At 39.6% G+C, this 20,667-nt stretch overlaps 1 protein-coding gene across 22 annotated transcripts in view; it reads right to left on the minus strand.

The window, feature by feature from the left end:
- The window catches only part of TENM3 (teneurin transmembrane protein 3), a 1,319,439-nt gene that overhangs the window by 985,174 nt on the left and 313,598 nt on the right, over positions 1-20,667 (minus strand). The gene's annotated exons all lie outside the window — the stretch shown is intronic.

Raw genomic sequence — 20,667 nt, forward strand, 5'->3', positions numbered from 1 at the left:
AAATAGTGGCAAGCGGAGCCAAGGCAGAAGTGAGCAAATGCAACAAACAAAAAACAAACAAACAAACACCTATATTCAAAGCCTTAAATGCTCCTACAGTCCTTGAAAAAGTGATGGATTGAAATGTGAAGAGCTAAACATTATAAGAAAAGCCAATATTAATGTGATTTCAGATAAACATGTATTTGTAGATTACTATATATCCGCGGTTCACATAAATGTCTGTTCTTTATATCTGCTTTATAAGTCAGTGATGGCAGAAATATAGAAGTCAGTCTGTTAGTATAAAAGGTGACATTTTTACATGGCTTTTTCATGATACCCCAAGCCTATACACATCTACTTGGAAGTAAGTGTGCTTGGGAACTGCTAAAAAGATCACTTGGGTATTGCTGAATAGCTAATGATGGAGATTCACAGCTTCTTTGTGTGAGATTTTTCCTCATCTGACATATTTGGGTCAAGAGCACTGAGAGCTAAAGTTCAAACACAGGTCAGCGCTGTTTGGTAAATCCTGGAAACTGACACAACCTGTTCTATCACTTTAACCTCTAAGACTTCTGGCTCGGCATATAGTTGTACATTGTGTGTGGTATTAACAGTGTTTGACCCATGCTCTCAAAGCTGGACACTTTCAGGTGTCTTCATCATTACTTTACACAGGTCACTGCTGAACCAAAATTGATTTAACCTTAAATTGGCCTGTGGTGTCTGTCCTGAAAATGTAGGTGAATGGCTGGAGACACCCACAGGACGTTATGTTAAGTTGCAGCGCTTTGAAGATGGCAGTCATGTCCAGTAAAATGTCTGAAGGCAGAGATCTATTTTAGATGCATACAACATGTACTTGGCCATTGTTGTTTTGTGTTTGCCAAGCCAGTTTCCTTTTCTGCCTGGGCTTCTGCTTGCCTTCTGCTCTCTTACATTTCTCCATCAGACAGGCAAGGTTATTTTTTAGCTTGTTTCTGACCTCTCTTTGTGGGTAGAAGGATAAATCTCACCCCGACTTCTCATTGAGTATACCTTGGTGTTATTCCTACTCAGTGCTTAAAAAAAAATATGTTTAGAGGTACTCGCATTTTCCTACTCATATTGAAATACTGCCGCTCAATGAGGCCAAATTTAGATTCACAAAATGTTTAGGGTTATGTGTACCCCTGCATCTCCCCAGAAAAAAGCACTGTTCATACTTATTTTACAGTGTTATGTGCGCACAGTCCCAGCTTTGGAATTGTGTATACAACAACCAATTTTTATGTGTTACACCCCAGTTAGAGCATGAATATATAGCTCAAATTGCTCAGCAGACCACATTTCCATTTCATTAATGTGAAGGTCAGATTGCTCACTCAATCTTTTTTGGTACAATTTTAATGCAATGCTTAATTTTTTTCCTGGTATCATAATTAAATTTTGGGAATACTCTTGTTCTTCTATACAAACTATAGGGTTTTCTGTTTACACCCTGCGTCCCCCAGGGATGTTCCCTCACTATTTGCCATTTTACTGTCCATTGGTCTTTGTAGCAATCACATTTACACCTTGCGAAAGTGTCATTGCAACAGATCACAACCATGGTACTTTTAGCAGCATGAGCTTCTGCCTAGTTTTTCCACTCTGCTCAGACATTAAGTACAGGTGTTTCTGGCAATCACTTTCAGAATGCTAACCTGCATAACAGCACATTTCAAATGCTGCAACAACACTACTAAAAGGCTGGCAGGAGATAAAGCCGAGGATGAGAGATGGGAAGGGAAAGCAGGCATGGGCAAACTATCACCAATGCAAGCCTCCTAAAAATCAAAGTATGCTCAACATTTAACAGAGCTCTGAGCTGCAGTGCATTAGTTGGGACTGCAACAGTGTCTGAAGAAACAGACCAGACCATTCTCAATCATACATATTATGTTTGTATAGTGCAGGGGTTCCACATGGATGCCTGTCTAACTTTTTTGAGGTGGTTTAAGAACTGTAGGAATCAGGAATCTATCTAATCTGGCATCTGTATGGGCTACCCATGCCGTACCTCACCCAAGTCCAAACCAGATGTGATGTAAATAGTAGCTACGAGGGTGTCCATGCAAGAGGCAGTGTCTGCAATGATGGAACATGAGAGTTTAACAGTTCCGCCACATCATGGTATCGCCAAATTTAGTCACTGATGCTGCTATTTGTGGACAGTTTGCCTCTGTTCGCAACAATGGTGCGTTACCTTTACCTTTCATGCATCCTTTTTAATACGTCTGGATAATGAATGAAGGGCAAAGTTGTACTTCTCCTCTGTGCATGTATTAACTGCATTGGCAACACAGTCTTTTAACTACATGGATGCCGGTATGTGGCTCACATATTCCTTTTTATGCTTTTGATTAGTATGTAAAAGGTGGGGCAGAAGTGTAGGAAGGTCAGGTGGTACCCAGTGCGAAAAATTTCTTGTCACCGCCCCCCAACATTGATTTTTTTTTTTGCCTGCAAAAATAGTTTTACATTATTTCATATTTTCTTACAAAGGAATGTGGATTATGTGCCTCTGATAACAAGGAGGTGACTGTGGACAGATACTTCAATCTACAGGATGGATTGTGTTTTGGCTTCACTGAATTGAAATTTCAGCCTTCACGACATAGGAAAACAGCCAAGTAAACAGTTATTTTCATGGAGGAGGGTCAAGATATTAACTGATATGCATGAAATTTCTGATATAGCTATATAATCCCTAGTGTAGTAAGATAAGACCTTTGGAGCAGGCATTTTCAAAAAAAGGTTTTTTTATGAAGCGCCCTAGTAGGGCAGTAATTGTTCCTTTTTGACCCCTCCCCCTGCCCCCTTACTACGCCCCTGGGGTGGGGAAGTTGAAAATCTTCCCTGTAGTGAATTCGATACATTTCTGATGCAGGGCCAGCACATGCTTTCTGCCAAAGAACACTTACCCATTTGTGCCCTTTTGCAAAACACAGGAAGAGAAGTTCAAGTCACACATCCTCCATTAGCACTTTCAAAGTAAAGCGTGAACTTGCTCTAAAACTTTATTGTTACAGCCAGCTTTAGATGTCAAAGCGAAACCAGATAGAGATAATTAAAGCTCATGGCATGCATTATATTATTTAGTGGATACATTATTCTGTGGGTTTATCTGGTTTTGCTTTAAAAGCATTGTAAGTACCAATCCAGAGCCTTCTAAATAAATACATACATAAGGATTGATTAAAACGAGTAATCAGTTTTGCAGCTGCGAGTGTGACATCAATGACTAATTTGCAAAGATTATAACATTACATCTACTTAATTTTAGATCGTTGTTAACAATGCAGAAATCCAGTGAGAGCTGCCAAAGGGAACACTTTTAGTTTGGGCACTGAATTAGCAAATTTGGTGACCCAAATGCAACATCTGGGTTAAAGAGTGACAAATGTAATGATTCCTGGGGTTCTTAAATGTCAACATGACTCTTGGCAGTTATGTCTGAATTGATATTTGAAGAGGCTGACCTTGTGAGCCAGGATAAGAAAGTAGGCGTTTTAGAAAGGGAAACACAATCTTTTATTATATAGGCTGGGATTTGCTGCTATTGTAGATGGTTAGCAATAAAACAATTCAAGATCTACAGTGGCAATTATTCCCTTATCATCATCCAGAACCATTCTGAATTCTGGATTATAAATGACCTATATAATATTTTAAAAAGAGAAGGATGTGGCATTTATAGGGGGATGGTAAAAAAATACATGCAACACTTACTGCAGAACCGAAGATTTTGCTTTATCTGATCAAAGTAGTAAAGATTTTTGTGTGTGTGGGCAACATCCCTACCATCTCCAGAATAATTGCAATCATCTCACATCACTTGCCACTTTGCATTTGTCTGTATTTCGTATTCATTGCTGAATGATCAGTGAATCAGTGTCCAAGGCATTTTTGTGGCAGATTTATTTAAATTTATTGAGCTCTTTAACATCTATCTAGCCTCAACTACAATAAGCTCTTTATGAATTCCACTTTCCTTGCTCATAACTAAAAGAGGACATTGCACAAGGAATAACAAAACTACAGGCTATGAAAAGGATTAGGAGAACCCTATGTCAAAACGGACAAAGAAAAGCTGGTATTATGCTATAAAAATAATGGCTTCTCTGTCTCATGGGCAAGGAGAAATAACTTTTCCGCCACATAATAAATTTATTAACCTTCCCGACCTCATCATTCCCACCTTAACTGAGATACAGCATCAAAGACAAGAACATCTGTTTGACAGCAGCATTTTCAAATCTATTCAGCTTGTTAACAGGCACAATGGCTACAAAGTCTGTAAAAGTTACTGCATCAGCACCACCTTGTGGGAGTTTTCAAAAACTGCTAAATCAAATTGTACCACTTGGTTAATAGCGACAGCTAGATGCTGATGCCTACAGACTTTCATAAATGTATTGGAACTGATTCTTGAAGGTGCTGATATTTTGAGCTCAGATATGCAGCGTTACTGAGCCACATGTAGAGTGCTAGGTGAGGACACAATTTATAATCATCTGCAAATAGCTCAAACCCACCCCCATCTTTCTTACTATCACTCATTATCACAAGTGATCTTATCTTTTTTGATTTTATGCATCTATATTAAGAACATAATTGTTGCTCTGCTAGATCCTAGCCAAGGTCTATCTTGTCTAGCATTCTGTTTTCTACAGAGAGATGACTCTGCCTGCTGAAGTAGAGGACTTGTAAGTGCTGGCTTTCCCCCATTGTTTCTCTGCAGCATCTGATAAGCAGAAATATACTTATTCTGCACATGGAGGCTCAATTTAGCTATTATAACTCTGGTGAATCTGTCTAATCCACATACCTATCTGCCACTTTTTAAAAATCCATTGACTTTCAAGGGGGGGGGGGAGGAACAGCTTTCATGAACCAGTTGCTGGATCTCGGTTGCTGTCAGAGTTTGATTTAGAGTATTGTACAAGTATATTCGTGTTACCCATCTGTGAGTCCCCTCTAGTCATTGTCTGAGTTTGCTGTCACATCATGGAATAATCATGAACATTTCAATTGTCAAGATGAGTGTGTCAGCAAAGTAGAACCAACACTGTAGCTTCTGCAAGGGAAGTGGACAGTCAGATTAGCCAGCATTAAATCTGCACACAGGACCAGAGAATGGAGGACAATTACAGGAGAGAAGATCACAATGAGAAGCAGGGACCTGAAGGAAGGTGGGTGAATGGTCAGAAAAGCAAGTGGCAGAAGAAACAGGGAGGTTGGGCTGGGAAGATGAAGGAAATAAAAACAGTGGGGAAGGAGCATAGGAAGATCAGTGGTACAGCATCTGCCAGGTAGCCAATTTCCAGGTAGGGCTGGGAAAGAAACCTGCCTGAAGCACCTGCAGCGTTGCTGCCAGTCAGTGTTAACAATGCTGAGGTAGGTATCCCAATGGTCTGACTCAGTAGGAGGCAGCTTTATGCTCCTGACAGCTGCAGCAAGCAGCTAGGCTATAAAGCCAGAGGAGAGGAAAGGAAGAAAAATAGGTTTTACTTGTGGAGCCTACGAGGAAATGTTCCTAAAAGCAAGTGGATGAAGGAAAGAGGGAGATTCCAGGACTTGACAACCAAGAGCCGAAACTAGGAATAAGACTGGTTGTGTAGCGCTGCCACGAAAGAGATCAACAAGTAAAGAATGTTTCAGTATCGGTGTCAAAAGCACAGTGAGCATATCTAGAATTCACATGCTGGTTCAGATGTCCATCTCCCTGCACATTGTGCAATTCAGGAGGCAGCGTATGATTTCATAAACAATAACATTAGTTTTTGTAACTACATGTGCCAATTTTTATACATCATATGGATGTACAGAAAGAGCTGTCGTTACTTAGCTCATTTAGTTAGTTTCTCTCTCATAGAACACACACACACACCTGTTCATGCCGACAGGATTAAAAGGCCAATATTGCTGCCATTGGATTATGAGTCTGCTAGAGCACAGGCTGTTTATAGAAGGTTTAATCAAAGCCAGAGTGTGAAGGAAATTGGTCAATGCGGGTTTTACCGCTCCTCTCGTTTTGGTGACTGGCATTCCCCTTTTTGATGGATTTATTTTGTTTATAGCAAATGAGGCTGCCCTTTCTCCATGAGCTTTCTCAAAAAGCACCACAAAACAGCAAAACATAAAACCCAACGAATGCTTTAAAAAGGAAGACAGAGATTTTATCAAGAAGTACAATTATAACCACAAGATCTATACATCAGACCATTCGAAATCCATCTCTCACCAGATGCCTTTGAGCGGAAAAATGCAGATGTGGATAAAGCTTGCCAAAACCCAGACTTCTATAAAATAAGGAAGCTGCAGATTCCAAAACTAGAAAATGTGTACACACACACACACGTCTGTTAGAAATCTGCTTCCTATTTAAAACTGGGTAGGAAAAAGGGGGAAATGATAATATTTCTTCTGGTTTTCAATGTTGGAAAAGAAGTGGTCACACAGACAACCAAGTTAGAGATATCAGGTTTGCTGAACATAGAACAGCTGGTTCTATAGGAAAATGTAGCCGACTGGTACACATCAATTACTGCTTCAGCAGGCTTCTGACATCAGGAAAATATTATGAGCTCAAACTAGAGAAAGGTATGCACATGAAAATCACACTAAAATCATTTCCAGCAATGTGGATGATATTTTATTGGTCGCAATCCTGCCTAGTTGGTTGTGTTTATATTTCATTGAATCTCGTGGGACAAAGGAATCTTTAACTTTTGAATGTGTGAGGTGTTAATACACAGATCAAAAAGACACTTTAAAAACACATTTGCAGGGATAGCACACAGCTGTATACATGCCTAGGTTCTTAATGAAAGTATGTACTTGGAACACAACCCGTTGTGTAGTCAAATATACTTCCACAGGCTGTAGAAGTGTGCTTAACTCTTGTGTTGGATTGTGACCTTGTTTCTCTACTAATCCTAAACAGGATTTCCAAAAAGATGGAATCATGAAGCACTTATTGACAAGGACACTGCAAAAGGAAATACAGTAGCATTGTTACTGGCTTAGTAACAGTTCCATAGACAGATCAAAATCAGGTGTCAGGCTGCCATTCTTACAGGCAGAGCAAAGGCATAACTTTAATAAATAACAGCTTCAAAGAAAGCACTTACTAGTTTTAGGTTCCAGAAACTATAGTTTTGGGCAATAGAGACTATATTGCAACTGTTAGATTGGGTCAGCAAACAACAGCTCAAGTGCAAACTCATGAAAATGTACTTTGCATTTTACATTCATTCTGCCTAATTTTCCAAGCTTTATTCCACACGGATGGATTAGATCTTTTCTAAAACATTTCCCTAAGCTATTTAGGCTCTTAAACAAATCAAGTCATAAAACTACTGATCAGCTTCTTTGTTTAAAGTTAGCTTCAAATACTTATCAAGCATAAAAGAAATTGCAATAAAGAGTTTGCAGTGGTAAAATAACATCCGTTCTCCCTAGAGCAGCGTAATTTCAATAGAACGTTTTTTGCCATTTTAGGGTGGACAGGGCAATCTATTTGCTGCTCTCCCGTTTTGCTGAAGCCAGATCATGCTATTAAAAAACTGCCGGAAAGTTTATTTCACTAATAAAGATACAAAGCCATCTGCAACTTTTCAGGTATTCTTATTTTGGTACAATGCAGTTGCACGCTCTCCCATTTATCCAAGAACCTTTTTTTCAGTTATACTACAAAGGCACAATTATCAACACCCTGGCGCCCATGTTTATCTCTTGTGTATACTATTTATCTCTCCTGTCTCCCAATTCATTTTGAAGAACAGCAACCTTTCTCTGCCCCTTCAGCATCACTTATGGCTATCATCATCTGACTAGGCTGGTCTCTGTTGCTACACCAGAGTGAAGATCTTTGTTTATGTTTTTGTTAATTGCCCCATATGGATTTTTTTTATAGACGATCAAGTGCAGTTGAAAACATTTAAGTTATCTGTATACATTTAAGGCAGTTAAAGAATGAAAATGAGTCCAACATTCCCCCCCTCCAGGTACTGCACTTGTTTCTTCTTTTATTTGCTAATGAACACTTAATATAGATGACAGTGTCAGCAAACTTTCCCCTACAACTCCCAAGATTCCTTTCTCCATCAGTAATTTAGAATCTTCCTTGATATAATTACTCATTTGGTTTTCTGTTGTGTTACCACTTTATATATACTTTTGTTTGCCGTTTGACCACCCAATAATTACACATTATATGGAACATGGCTATTTTTTAAAATAAAAAATTGTATACTCTTTACATTTTAATTGTCTTCAACCATTCATATTATGACAAGCAGATCAGTGGTGGTGCTAGCTGCAGAATTAAACCCAAGCAGACATACATCTGCACAGGATTGTTGCCTCTGAAAGCTAGCAAAAGTTTCAAGATAGTATGGTAGGCCAATAGTCACATCCAAGTAACTTGGTGTGGAAAAACCGTCTCATCCAAAGAACTGGAATGGACTTGGGCCAAGGTAGAAGCCAAGGAATGATGTTTCAAGAGACAATTATGAAGCAGGCACACAGGGGTGAGAAGACAGGGGCAAAATCAAATGAACAGACTGGAGCAGGTGAGAAGGACCATGGACAAGTATCAGTGTCAGACAGGAACCAAGACAATACAGATATGTAGACCAGATAGGGATGATTCTTGCATTGATTAAAGGAGGAGGAAAAAAGCAGGAACTTCAAAGGAAGAAGAGTTTTATTTTACAGTATTCGAATTCATCTCAGATACTGTGGAGACACATTCTCATTTATTTCCAAGATGTACCAGATTTTTCTTTTGAAGTAAAAGGCATATTAGGTAACCATGTTTCAGACTGATAATAGCAGGCCTGAAGCCTAAATATTCTGCTTGTCCTAGAGGGGATTTTCCAGATATACAGCCTAAAATCCACTGAATAACACAATACTACTGGAAACAAAAGAAGTTTATAAACTGAAAACTTTTTCCTGTACTAAATAAAAACTAAAAAGCAAGAACTGTATTCAAAAGCTGTGGTCAACCATTTTCCCCATCCCAAACAATGGGGAGACATCACTGTCACTTACAGCAATAGAAGCTATTAAATTCCCTGTGAAATATTGCACCAATGAAACCTCTGTATAGATTTGCAATGAGAAATATAGTGCTAAAGCTGTTTGAAATTGAAGAATTAGAGCTGTCTGCACATAATTTTTTTTAATTGGTTAAACTTAATTGATTTGCATAGACCACAGGAATATTACCAAGAAATATTTTTTACTGAGATAATTAAAAATGTGACAGACAGCTTACAAATTATCAGCCCTATGAGAGTGAAGTGACCACCTCTGCTGGCAGGTGTTGGTAGGAAGAGGCAGGAAAGTGGCACTTGGGGCTCCCTCATCTTCCCACCCCCCACTTCCACAGGCCTAGTTCCATTCTCCTAAGCTGGCACCTGGTGGCAGAGAGACTGGCTTTTCGCAGACCTGGGTTGGTGCTGTGCTGTCTCCCCTAATCTGCTTCATCCAGAGCCTCACCAACAACACTTTTGAGAAAGGCCTGTGTCTGATAAAGCAGGCAGAGAGTCAGGCCATGTGTTCTAGCAGGCTCACATGATACATACTGGTGCTGCCACTGCTGTGCTGAAACCATTTTGGGGGGTAGGCAGCAAGCAGGCATCAAGTGGAATGGTGCAGAGATAGCAGCAACATGTCGGATGACAGTGCTGTGTGTTTCATGGGACCTGCCTTAAGTGCCCTGTGCTAGCCTGTTCTTCTTAGGTATGGTGGAGGGTGCACTGAAGCAAGATCAAACTCCCAGTGTATTTAGCTTCTGCACATGCATATTTGTAGACTATAAGTACAAGTCATCACAATGCATTATAAGAAAGCCACGCTTTTGGGGAAAAAATTCAAAATGACTACTAACTCTGAAATATTCTGTTTGATACTATTTTTTGGCAAATGCTTCTAAACCCAGGAAATCAAAGAGCAAATAAATGATTGGGCACTTCTTATCATACACAGTTCATAAAACATAAAAAAATTCATAAAACATAAAAAGAAGAGTGATATTTTCTTTTGCCAAATGACACCTTTTGATCTGCAAATCACACATCAAACTGTATAACAGCAAAGCCTGAATAACTGAACTGTATAACAAAATTGTTTAAAATCACTCTGTTTTCAAATGAATGTGTCCACTTATAAAGCACCCTTTATGATGCACTATGTTATTTAGTTTTAAGGAGGAACCCCAATTTTGTTATTTCCAGTCAAATAAGTGGCAGGTATTTCTGCATGAATCCAGCCTTCCTTGACATTGCTTTGCAACTACAGTCGCAGGAAAATGTTATTCAAAGTATATTTCTTAGAATAATCATTCTCTTCACATTTTTTTTCCTTTTTAAATAAACCGAACCATCTCACCAGTACCTTGAATTTTCCACATGGTAACATTCTAAATTCTTTAGATACATTTGTTCCACCACATTTTTTTTTTCTAAAACCCAGTGAAGACAAGAGGATTCAGCCTTGCATAAATGCATTTATTCTCATGTTTTCCTTTCTTTATACATGTGATTAATCGATGTAGCCACTGTAGAATATTCATACTTGTTTTGTTCTTGTTCTTTTCTAGTTGGTATATAAACTGCTCACTATTAAAAAAAATCAGGTGACAATAATAGTATTTTAAAATATTGAGAGAATGAAAAATTTTGTTCACAGGGAGTGCATGAAGTACAGAAAGCATGTCACTCTCATCTTCAAGCGAAGTACTCTTAGGGCGCTATAAGTGGAAGGGGATGCTCCGGCTAGTGGGTGGCGAAAGAAGCCTTGATCCTGATGAAAATCATGCTGCAGAATATGGACTACTGATGTATGAATCAAAAGTAATCTGAAGACAGAGGCCAAATTGATGTCACCATTGTTTTCTAACAGTACAAGTGTAATATAAAACCAATCGATTCTCCCATGTGTTGGAAAGCCATGTCCCACCATGGGGACATATCATCACATGTTGTGGGAGTGTCAAAAAATAGAAACATTCTGGGGGAAAATGTATGCACAGAAATATATTTGATGACAAGGCAGACAGTCCCCGTGACCCTAGGACTCGCTGCACTTAACTTGCATAGTCTGGATATGTTGCAAAATTGAAATAAAGAACCAATGACACCTCTATTAACCTATATTAACATAACACATCTATTAATCTATTAACTCAGTGTGTGGTGGCCATGAAGAAGGCAAATACCATGCTAGGGATCATTAGTAAAAGAAATGAAAATGGAATTGCCAATAGCACAATAACATTATACATGTCTAATGTGCAACCACATTTGAAGTACTGTGTACAGTTCTGGTCTCCTCAGCTCAAAAAGGATATTATAGAGTCAGAAAAGGGCCACCAAAATGACCAAGGGGAAGCAGCGACTCCACTATGAAGAAAGGCTGCAGCATTTGGGACTTTTCAGTTTAGAGAAAAGGCAAGTAACAGGCAATATGATAGAAGTTTATAAAATTATGCACGGCATGGAGAAAGTGAATAGAGAAAAACTTTCCTCCCTTTCTTATAGCACAGGAACTTGCACAGATCCAATGACTCTTAGTGTTGGAAGATTCAGAACAGATAAAAGAAAGTACCGTATTTTTCGCTCTATAAGACGCACCAGACCACAAGACGCACCTAGTTTTTGGAGGAGGAAAGCACGAGAAAAAAATATTCTGAATCTCAGAAGCCAGAACAGCAAGAGGGATTGCTACGCAGTGAAAGCAGCAATCCCTCTTGCTTTTCTGGCTTCTGGGATAGCTGTGCAGCCTGCATTCGCTCCATAAGACGCACACACATTTCCCCTTACTTTTTAGGAAGAAAAAAGTGAATCTTATAGAGCAAAAAATAGGGTACTTCTTCCTGGAGGAGAGGGCTATTGAAGGCTAATAGCCTTGATGGCTATGCTCTACCTCCACAGTTGGAGGTGGGAATGTTTCTGAATACCAGTTGCTGGAAACTACAGGAGGGGAGAGTGCCCAAATCCTGCTTGCAAATTCCCCACAGGCACTTGGTTGGCTCCTGTGAGAACAAGATGCTGGACAAGATGGGTCAATGGCTTGGTGTACAACCATTTCACACGTTGGGCACATTTATGTTTACAACCAGAACATATGCACTGCATGCAATTGAGTCAGGTTTAAACTTTCTCCTGAGAAAAGATTTCTGTGTAAAAGTCAGATTCTGTCTCATTATATAGAAGGTGAAATTTTGGAAGTTTGATCATTCATCATCCTGCTGGTCATACATGGTGTTGGTACAGCCTGACTCACAATATCTCTTTTGCCGCTATTCTATAGGGTTCAATGTGAGCTGTTTAGTCATTTTCAGCAAATTTTAAAGCATGTGTGTTCAGTGCTTTTATTGGCAGTATCCTTCTGAAAACCAGTCTTTTATTAAACACTGTGGAAGACACCGTGGAAGAATGGGAGGAGCAACACCCCCCCCCCAATATTAGCAATAACAGTTATTATCTTATTTTCTACACAAACTTTTCTGCTGCTAAACAAAAACAGTGTCAAGAAGCACTTTGCCACACTGCATGAAAAGCCCAATAAGTATCAAACAACAATAACTTTTGACAAAATGTGAACAAAAACAGGGATGAAACAAACCTTCATGGCTTTCATTATCAGAAGTGAAACATCACATACTTGCAACTGTGCCTTGAATACAGCAACAGGTTATATTGAATTGTAATCTTTTTAAAGGCTACTTGAAGTATGAGACTGTGCAACTTGCACAATACCAAGCTAAGGATTTAAATGGAGCACAAAGTCTGGCAATGGTATGGCACACTGTGTAAACAGCAAACACTTAAAAATAAATTAAGAAGAAGGAACTGGAAGGATGTGTCACCTGTGTGCCCCTGTACAGAATAAAAATAAGAAAACAGCACAAGGCTACCTGTTCACCAGCAAGTCAGGAACAAATAAAGCAAAATTAAGCCAACTCTCTGTGCTTTTAATAGGAACAATGCACAACAATTGCTAGGATCCAAACCAGCTTGGGAAATAACTAGTCAGCAATTCCTACCCAACTTTTGTAGATATATATGGAAAAATGCAGCACATTTTTCCCCTCAGTGAGGCACAAATGTCTATGCAAACAAGAGTGAAGTTTTCATATGTCCCTAGTGAAAAGTAAATGCTATTAATCAATACTATGTATCTCTGCTAAACATACAAGCTCCAATAACTGCATGTTTCTAAAGTAGCAAGCGAAATAAATAAATGGAAAATTAAACCTAGATTTCCATTTGGCTTCTATTCAGTTTCTTTCGGATGAGTGTACCCAAAAATCAAACCATGTTTGCGAGATGCTGAGAGAAATTCTGGGGCAGGGGTGGAATGCACATGCAAGCCCACAGTTCTGGCAAGGAGAAAAGAGGAGTATAGTGAGGCTAAAATGATTCTTAGATTATAAAATAGGTTAATCTGGTCACTTTGGCAGGAAGGTGTGGGGATGGGAACATGCTAGGGCAGCTTGGTGACCCTTTTAGGCTCGCTTAGAGGTGATTGGTGGTGCGTGAGGTCTGCATCTAAGGGATGTATGGTCTGGGATGAGGATAAGGGCTGCTTCTGAGGTTGACCTGCCTCACCAACGCAGAGTTGCAGGTCCCTGGGGGGTAGGGATAAGAGAAAGTCTCTCTACTCACCTTCAGGGTGTGGCTGGGCTCAGGGGTAGGCAGATATGGTTCCCTGGGCCCAGCAGGGGTTTTGTTGCCCTTATAGCTGCAGGATTTTCAAAAACACAAGCAGCTCCCACACCTATAGTTTTCCTCTGCTGGTTTGGTTTTATATAAATATTCCCTTATACAACCCAGCTATACATCTCTGTGTGTTTATTTGGATGCAATGCTGTTTTGCTATCAGGCATGCACATACTTTGTTAAGAAGGAAGTCTTGTTCCGTAGACTATTCAATTTCTACAGTATTTTCAGAATATGAAAACTACCAACGTATACTTATTTGGAGATCAATTGAGTGGCATATTTTGTCATATGGAGATTCTTGCACAGTTCAAATGGCCAAGAGAATTAGCCCTCGGCATTGTTATCTGATCATTCAGTTCAAGGTGACAAACATTTAACCACGGAGGAGTTTAATGAAATTCACAACAAGTCAGACCAACAGCCTACACTTGCATGTCCTCTGCCTGCTACTGGAGAATCAATTCTAGAATCAAAGGGAGGCTCTTGGTAGCGCACTTAAGGCCGGAGCTGATCTTGTAGTGTAATATCATTATAAATAATCATGCAGTGCTACTGTTCCCACCAGTGTCTGTAATGGATAAAAGAGGTGAAGGGAGCCAGGAAGTCAGGAGCTAGCCACATAGTCTAATCTAGATTAGGATAGGTTAGTTAGTCTAATCTGGAGATTAGACCAGGCTTCCTCAACCTCGGCCCTCCTGATGTTTTTGGCCTACAACTCCCATGATCCCTAGCTAGCAAGACCAGTGGTCAGGGATGATGGGAATTGTAGTCTCAGAACATCTGGAGGGCCGAGGTTGAGGAAGCCTGGATTAGAGTAACTGTCACTGGAACAAATAAGTTAAAACTATTCACTTTCTAAAGAGAATTGTTAAACAAACCCAAGAGACATAAGAATTCCCACATGGACAACAATGCTACAAACCCACTGCGGACTTTGACTTGGAGACTCTAATAATGCAGGGCAACATTTATATAGCACCAGTAGAAATGACAGGAGATAGGATCACAAAGCAGCATTTTGACAACTATGAGAAAGATAAATGTGCCCCTTTCCGAACATCACTTTCCTTGTTGCCACAGCTGGCACAGGTTATATTATAGGCACCATGGATATATTATAATTTATTTATCAAGGTTGTTCAAATGTGCATGGGGATGCAGATTTGTCTCTGCACCCCCAATAAAAATGCAACATTTCTGTTGCAAGAATATTGGTGGCATGTGTCAGATTCCCCCCCCCCCCATCACAAACACATGCCATGGCATTCTTTAAACTTTTTATTTGTTTTATTTTATTTAGAAAGTGAGTGCTCCCAGTCTTTCCCTGACAGTCATTACCAAATGCACCTTTATGTTCTGTTTATAGAATCTAGAGTACTTTGTGAATGAAAAATTATGTTCAAGCTCTGTAGTTTCATACCAGAAATGTTAGAAATACCGATACTGAGCAGACACACTCAAGAAACCATTTTCTGTTTTTAAGAGGTCTATAAAAGGGATGTAGTTTCCATTAAATAATTGGTTTTACAACAACAAAGAGCATCTAGTTTGCTAAGTAGGAAAATGACGCTTATTTCACTGTGTAAGAAAGTCATTGGGTCCTAATCAGACACCAAAAAATACACTAAATCAAACAGCACTAAATGTCTTGCCAGCCCAGATTCCTATGTTTCCAAACAACGATGCAAAGAGGATGGGGGAAGCAATAGTAGGACAAATGCACTCTTCAGCGGCATAACCTTACACACAGAAGTACAAAGGTGAAAGAAAGGACAGCTCTGAAAAGGAATCAAAATTTCCTTCAAGAAATATGCTAGGAATCTAGAGGTGAAAAGCACAAAGAACTCAGTTATCTTCAGCAGCTGACTGATCTGCTTTTTCTCCCTTGACATCCAGAATTAATGACCTTAATTTTGAGTTTCAAGATGTGAGGAAAGGGGAACCTGACAGAAACGTCTGGACCATTAAGTGCCTTCAAAATGAACTTATGCAGTCCTAGAAACACTCTTTTCATTACTTTTCTAGCACTGGGAAGAAAACAATTGAGAGAATAAGTTGTGATTAGGGGTGTATTCTTTCGAAAACCATGAAAGATTTTCCAAATTTACCAGTGTCAAAGCAATGTGGTGTCTTCATCTCTCTCTCTCTCTCTCTCTCTCTCTCTCTCTCTCTCTCTCTCTCACACACACACACACACACACACATTATGTGTAAGAACTCATTCATAATGTGCAAGTTCGAATCTTTAATCTACATAGAAACACAGGGATGCTGGTTGTTATTGAGTCAGACCAGTGGTGTACATCTAACTCAATTATTGTCTACACTGACTGGTAATGACTTACCAGGGTTTTAGGCAGGTGCCTCTTCCAGTCCTGCCTGGGTATGAATCTGGGAAGATGCTCTTCCATTGCGCTATGGGTTTCCTGTCATAACCAGAGATCTAGAAAACCTCTGTATATGTGGTCTTGTATTGAAAGCGGAGTATATTCAAGATGACATCGGAGAAAAAGCAACCACTGTTTTGAGGGGGTTGCTGGGAGCAGAATATTAAGAACCTCATTTAATATTCTCCGCTATAAATCCATAAATGCAACTCTTCCACTTTGCCTTCAGTATTCATTCAAGACAGAATTCAGCAGCAACTTTGATTCATCATACAATGAAATTCAAGTCAGATTGCAAATATGTTGAAAACAAATGTTGCTGACTTGGCAATGAAATGATAATATTTTCAAACAGCTATGCAGGAATTAGAGATGTCATAGAATTCAAATGGAAATGGGAGTGAAAATGGCTGCATATTCATCAGAGGCCAGGGAAGGAAATCACACGAGTGAGAACAGTATTCACTATCGTTTTTTCTAATCTGCAAACATTATGCAAATTATTACGTTATTTACTCCACTGTTTTTGACATTTCTGCTCAGATTTCTCCTCAAGCTTTACTAACTGAAACTCATCCAACACAACAGGACTAGACAGTTTTCTGGACAACTCTTGAGATTTATCTGCTATAACAGTGGAGTCAAGCTCCCCACTGATGCAAGTGATTTTATTCTCAAAATGCTCTGTAAATAATTCCTTTCAGAGAGTCTGTAAAAGGCCCCATACAGTCCAGAAAAGCTCTGCTAGACTGCACTGTGAGAATGGATTTCTTCACATTTAGAAATGTCATACTGAACTCTGTCAGACTTACAAGGATAGAATCAAGGTTGCATCGTTTATAGTTTAGGCTCATGTATGGAAATAATTACCCTGGCTACTGTTACATCTTCATTACCTTTATTTACTTTTGCTTATTCCAAAGGCCCTCTAAGCTGCAGGCCACGTTCCAGGGAATTTATTCATATTGTAATGAGTATGCAGATAACATAAGTTATTATCCCAGTGTGTTCAAACTACTCCATTTGTTGTTTGCGTACAACACAATGCTCAGGGAAATGACAGCACTGAGCACTCTCCTATAACTCAAATATACGAGAAAATAAAGTAAACCAAAATCTGCCATACTATTTTCTTCTGAGATCATCTTGCTAACATGGGTGTTTTGAGAGAATAAACATGAAAAAAACCCAGAGATGAAGGACCAAACTTGGGAAAGTGATATGACAGTTAAGGATAGGCAGAACTAAACAGTTCAGCATCTTCCATCTTGTGTCAGGGAAATTAACACACAAAGCCCCTGACAGTTCAGTTTGTAGCTTGTAACATACAGGAAACTATCTATTTTTCTGCACTGTGAAAATGAGTGGTGCACAATGCTGTAAAAGAATTTCTTATTCCTTTGAAGCTAGAAGCTGCAAAGGTAACCACATTTCCTCAGTGGGAGTGATCCCCACAGGAACTATAGCTGAAGCAAGGTGATTTTCAGCAGCAACAAATTCCCCCTACTTACTGAAACAGTAATACCAAAAATTAGTCACCATTAGGGCAAACTGTAACAGGCCAGCCTGTAGCACCCATGCTGTTAGCAGGTGTTGATCATGCTGGGAAAAGGTTAAGTGGATTCTGTTGACTCACTGAAGCAGGTAGAGTTTTATGTCCGTGGGATGCCAGAAAAGTAGGACTGGTCTAGCAAACAACAAAGCTTTATGCTGAGAATTGCTAAGGTGCGATAGCTACAGTCACGGTCTCCAAAGAAATGTCAAGCTGCACAGCCAAGTTATAGCTATTCTCATCATTAAGCAATGAGGCTAAAGTTATGACATTGTCCCATGAAGATTGTGCACCTCACAATGAAGGGATTTGTTTTAGAGCAAAGGTTGTGAGCAACAGTTCATTACTGTTCTGAAATCAAATTTTAGAATATCAGAGAGAAGAAATCACTGCTGACAAAACAGACTTTCCACTCCATGGAAAGGTGCTGTCTAATACCAACAGACCACAGGTTATTGTCTGCACCAGAGATAGGCAATTTTTTTGGTACTCAAAGGCCACATGGAGATGTGGCCACGACAGGCTCAGTCAGAGCATGAGACTCTTAGTCTCATGTTGGGCAAAAATATTCCTGCCTTGCAAGGAATTGGACTAGATGATTCTTGTGGTCCTTCCAGCTCTACAATTCTATGCTTCTTTGACATGCCAGTAGCTGTGGAACACAAACACTCTTATTCAGTACATATGTCTCATAGTTTTACATGCTCGTCTCACAGTTAAGCACACACACACACTCGCTTACTCACATTCACACTTGCACAAACCCTACCCCCTTTCAAACACAGGATGGTGTCCTTCCCAACACACACACACACACACACACACACACACACACACACACCCTGCTGGGCCAGTTGATGGTTCATTTTGCAGTTCAATTCAGCTGGGCAGCAGGAAAGAGATCACTGACCCTGCACTCATAGGGAAAGGAGCAAGTAATATCCTGCATTAGTGAAAATATGAGTGAGAGGTGACATGATATCAGTTCATAAAATTATGCACAGCTATGGTATAAACCACTGAGCCTTGGGCTTGCTGATCGGAAGGTCGATGGTTTGAATCCCCGCAATGGGGTGAGCTCCCATTGCTCGGTCCCTGCTCCTGCCAACCTAGCAGTTTGAAAGCACTCCAAAAAGTGCAAGTAGATGAATAGGAACCATTCTGGCGGGAAGGTAAACAGCGTTTCCATGAGCTGCTCTGGTTTCGCCAGAAGCAGCTTACATGACCTGGAAAAACTGTCTGCTGACAAACGTCGGCTCCCTTGGCCTGTAAAGCAAGATGAGTGCCGTAGGATCTATAGGTAGATCTTAAAAATGAAATACCTTGCTGACTGATATATAAATAAATTGAAGAGGAAATAATGATCAAAATATGTTTCATTTATTCCAATATTTAGCATAAACATATAATAAAGCATTCAACAATAAGTGCCCAATGATGCCTGACCTCATCAAGCGTTATTTGCCTAATTGTGTGTCCCTTGCGGATTTTTCATAATAATATACAGATTTAATTTAAATAGTCTTACAAATTCATCACATATATTCTCTGAGGCACATTTACTGAACTTACTTTTAAAACTTCTAATGAAGTCTCCTGATATGAATTTTACACTCAGCATCATGATTTGAATTAAATATTATTGAAGGTGTTCATTATTGGTTATGAAATATAATTAAAGTGATGGGCAACCTTAAATAAGGTAATAGGCAGCCAATTCTCCTGCAGTTCTTAATTCAAATAAGATAGCAACCTATTGAGAACTCTCCTTAAAGGTTACAGGTGAGATAAGCACTGGTAATCTTAACATAAAGAATCAAGGGTTATTAGCTTTAACTAGTGCAATTTTAGCCACAAAACAGGAGAAATGGCTGTATAGTAAACACAATCAAATATCTGAGAAAGCTAGAGTTGTCAGCAACGTCTCAAATACCTGCAATTCTTAATGCCGAAAGTGAAAATTTCCTATTTCCTCTTGTGGATGTCCTCCCCCCCCCCCGCCCGAGACCCCAGCAACGGCAGCACACACACACAGATTTGCAGAGTATTGTTGGATTCACAATGAAGGGAGCATTTTTGTGGGAGCTCTTGATCAGTTAACCTACTTGTAAATAAACAGTTGGATCAGCATGGTATTGCTTAAATGTGTGCTTTTGAGTGGAGACTGAGGCACTGTTAAGCAATACCACAGTTAAGCCACAAGTATGAGTGGGAAAAATACAAAAAAGGGGGGGGGGAAATGGGCATGCAATGATAACACTGGGCAACAATTTTTTACTTTTTGAATGTTGTCTAGATTTCTACAACTGATTTAGGGTATTTTTGCACTGCTGAATCAGGAAATGGCATCCGTTTCTCTCCATCAGGCCAGGTTTCTGTGCTATGTTGGTTTGAAAAAATCAGATCTTGTGACAAAATCGATTACATTTTTGTGGCATTATCAGCTGATTTTTGTCAACACATATCATTCTAAATATGTTTTTAAGAGAAAAAAATGTTTTTCCAACAACATATATTGATTACCTGATAGAAACATCGATTACTGTAAACTGAATGGTGGGCATTGATAAAGGTAAGTACACGTAAATTGCATGTTGCTTCACCATTTTTCAAACTTCAGGGCTTGAACTTCCATTTCTTGGAACTCCTGGAATGCTCAGCGGCAGGGAAGTCTCTCTTCAGATTCCAACAGTAGTCAGCCATCATGACTGCGTCCCAGCGACCCCGATACCTGGTCTCCATCTCTTTCATGTCCTGATGGAATCTCTCCCCCTGCTCGTCACTCATTGAACCCAGGTTCTCAGGAAACCGGTCCATATGTGAAAATAGGTAGTGCATCTTGACGCTCATGTTGCAGCCCAGGTTTCTGAAAGCAGTCAGCATGTTGTTGACAAGTTCTGCATAGTTTCTGGCCTTATTGTTGACAAGAAAGTTCTTCACTACCAGAACAAATGCCTTCCACGCTTCCAGTTCCACTTCG

This window comes from Podarcis bocagei (assembly GCF_964188305.1).
Source record: "Podarcis bocagei genome assembly, chromosome: 9".
In the NCBI taxonomy this organism is placed as follows: domain Eukaryota; kingdom Metazoa; phylum Chordata; class Lepidosauria; order Squamata; family Lacertidae; genus Podarcis; species Podarcis bocagei.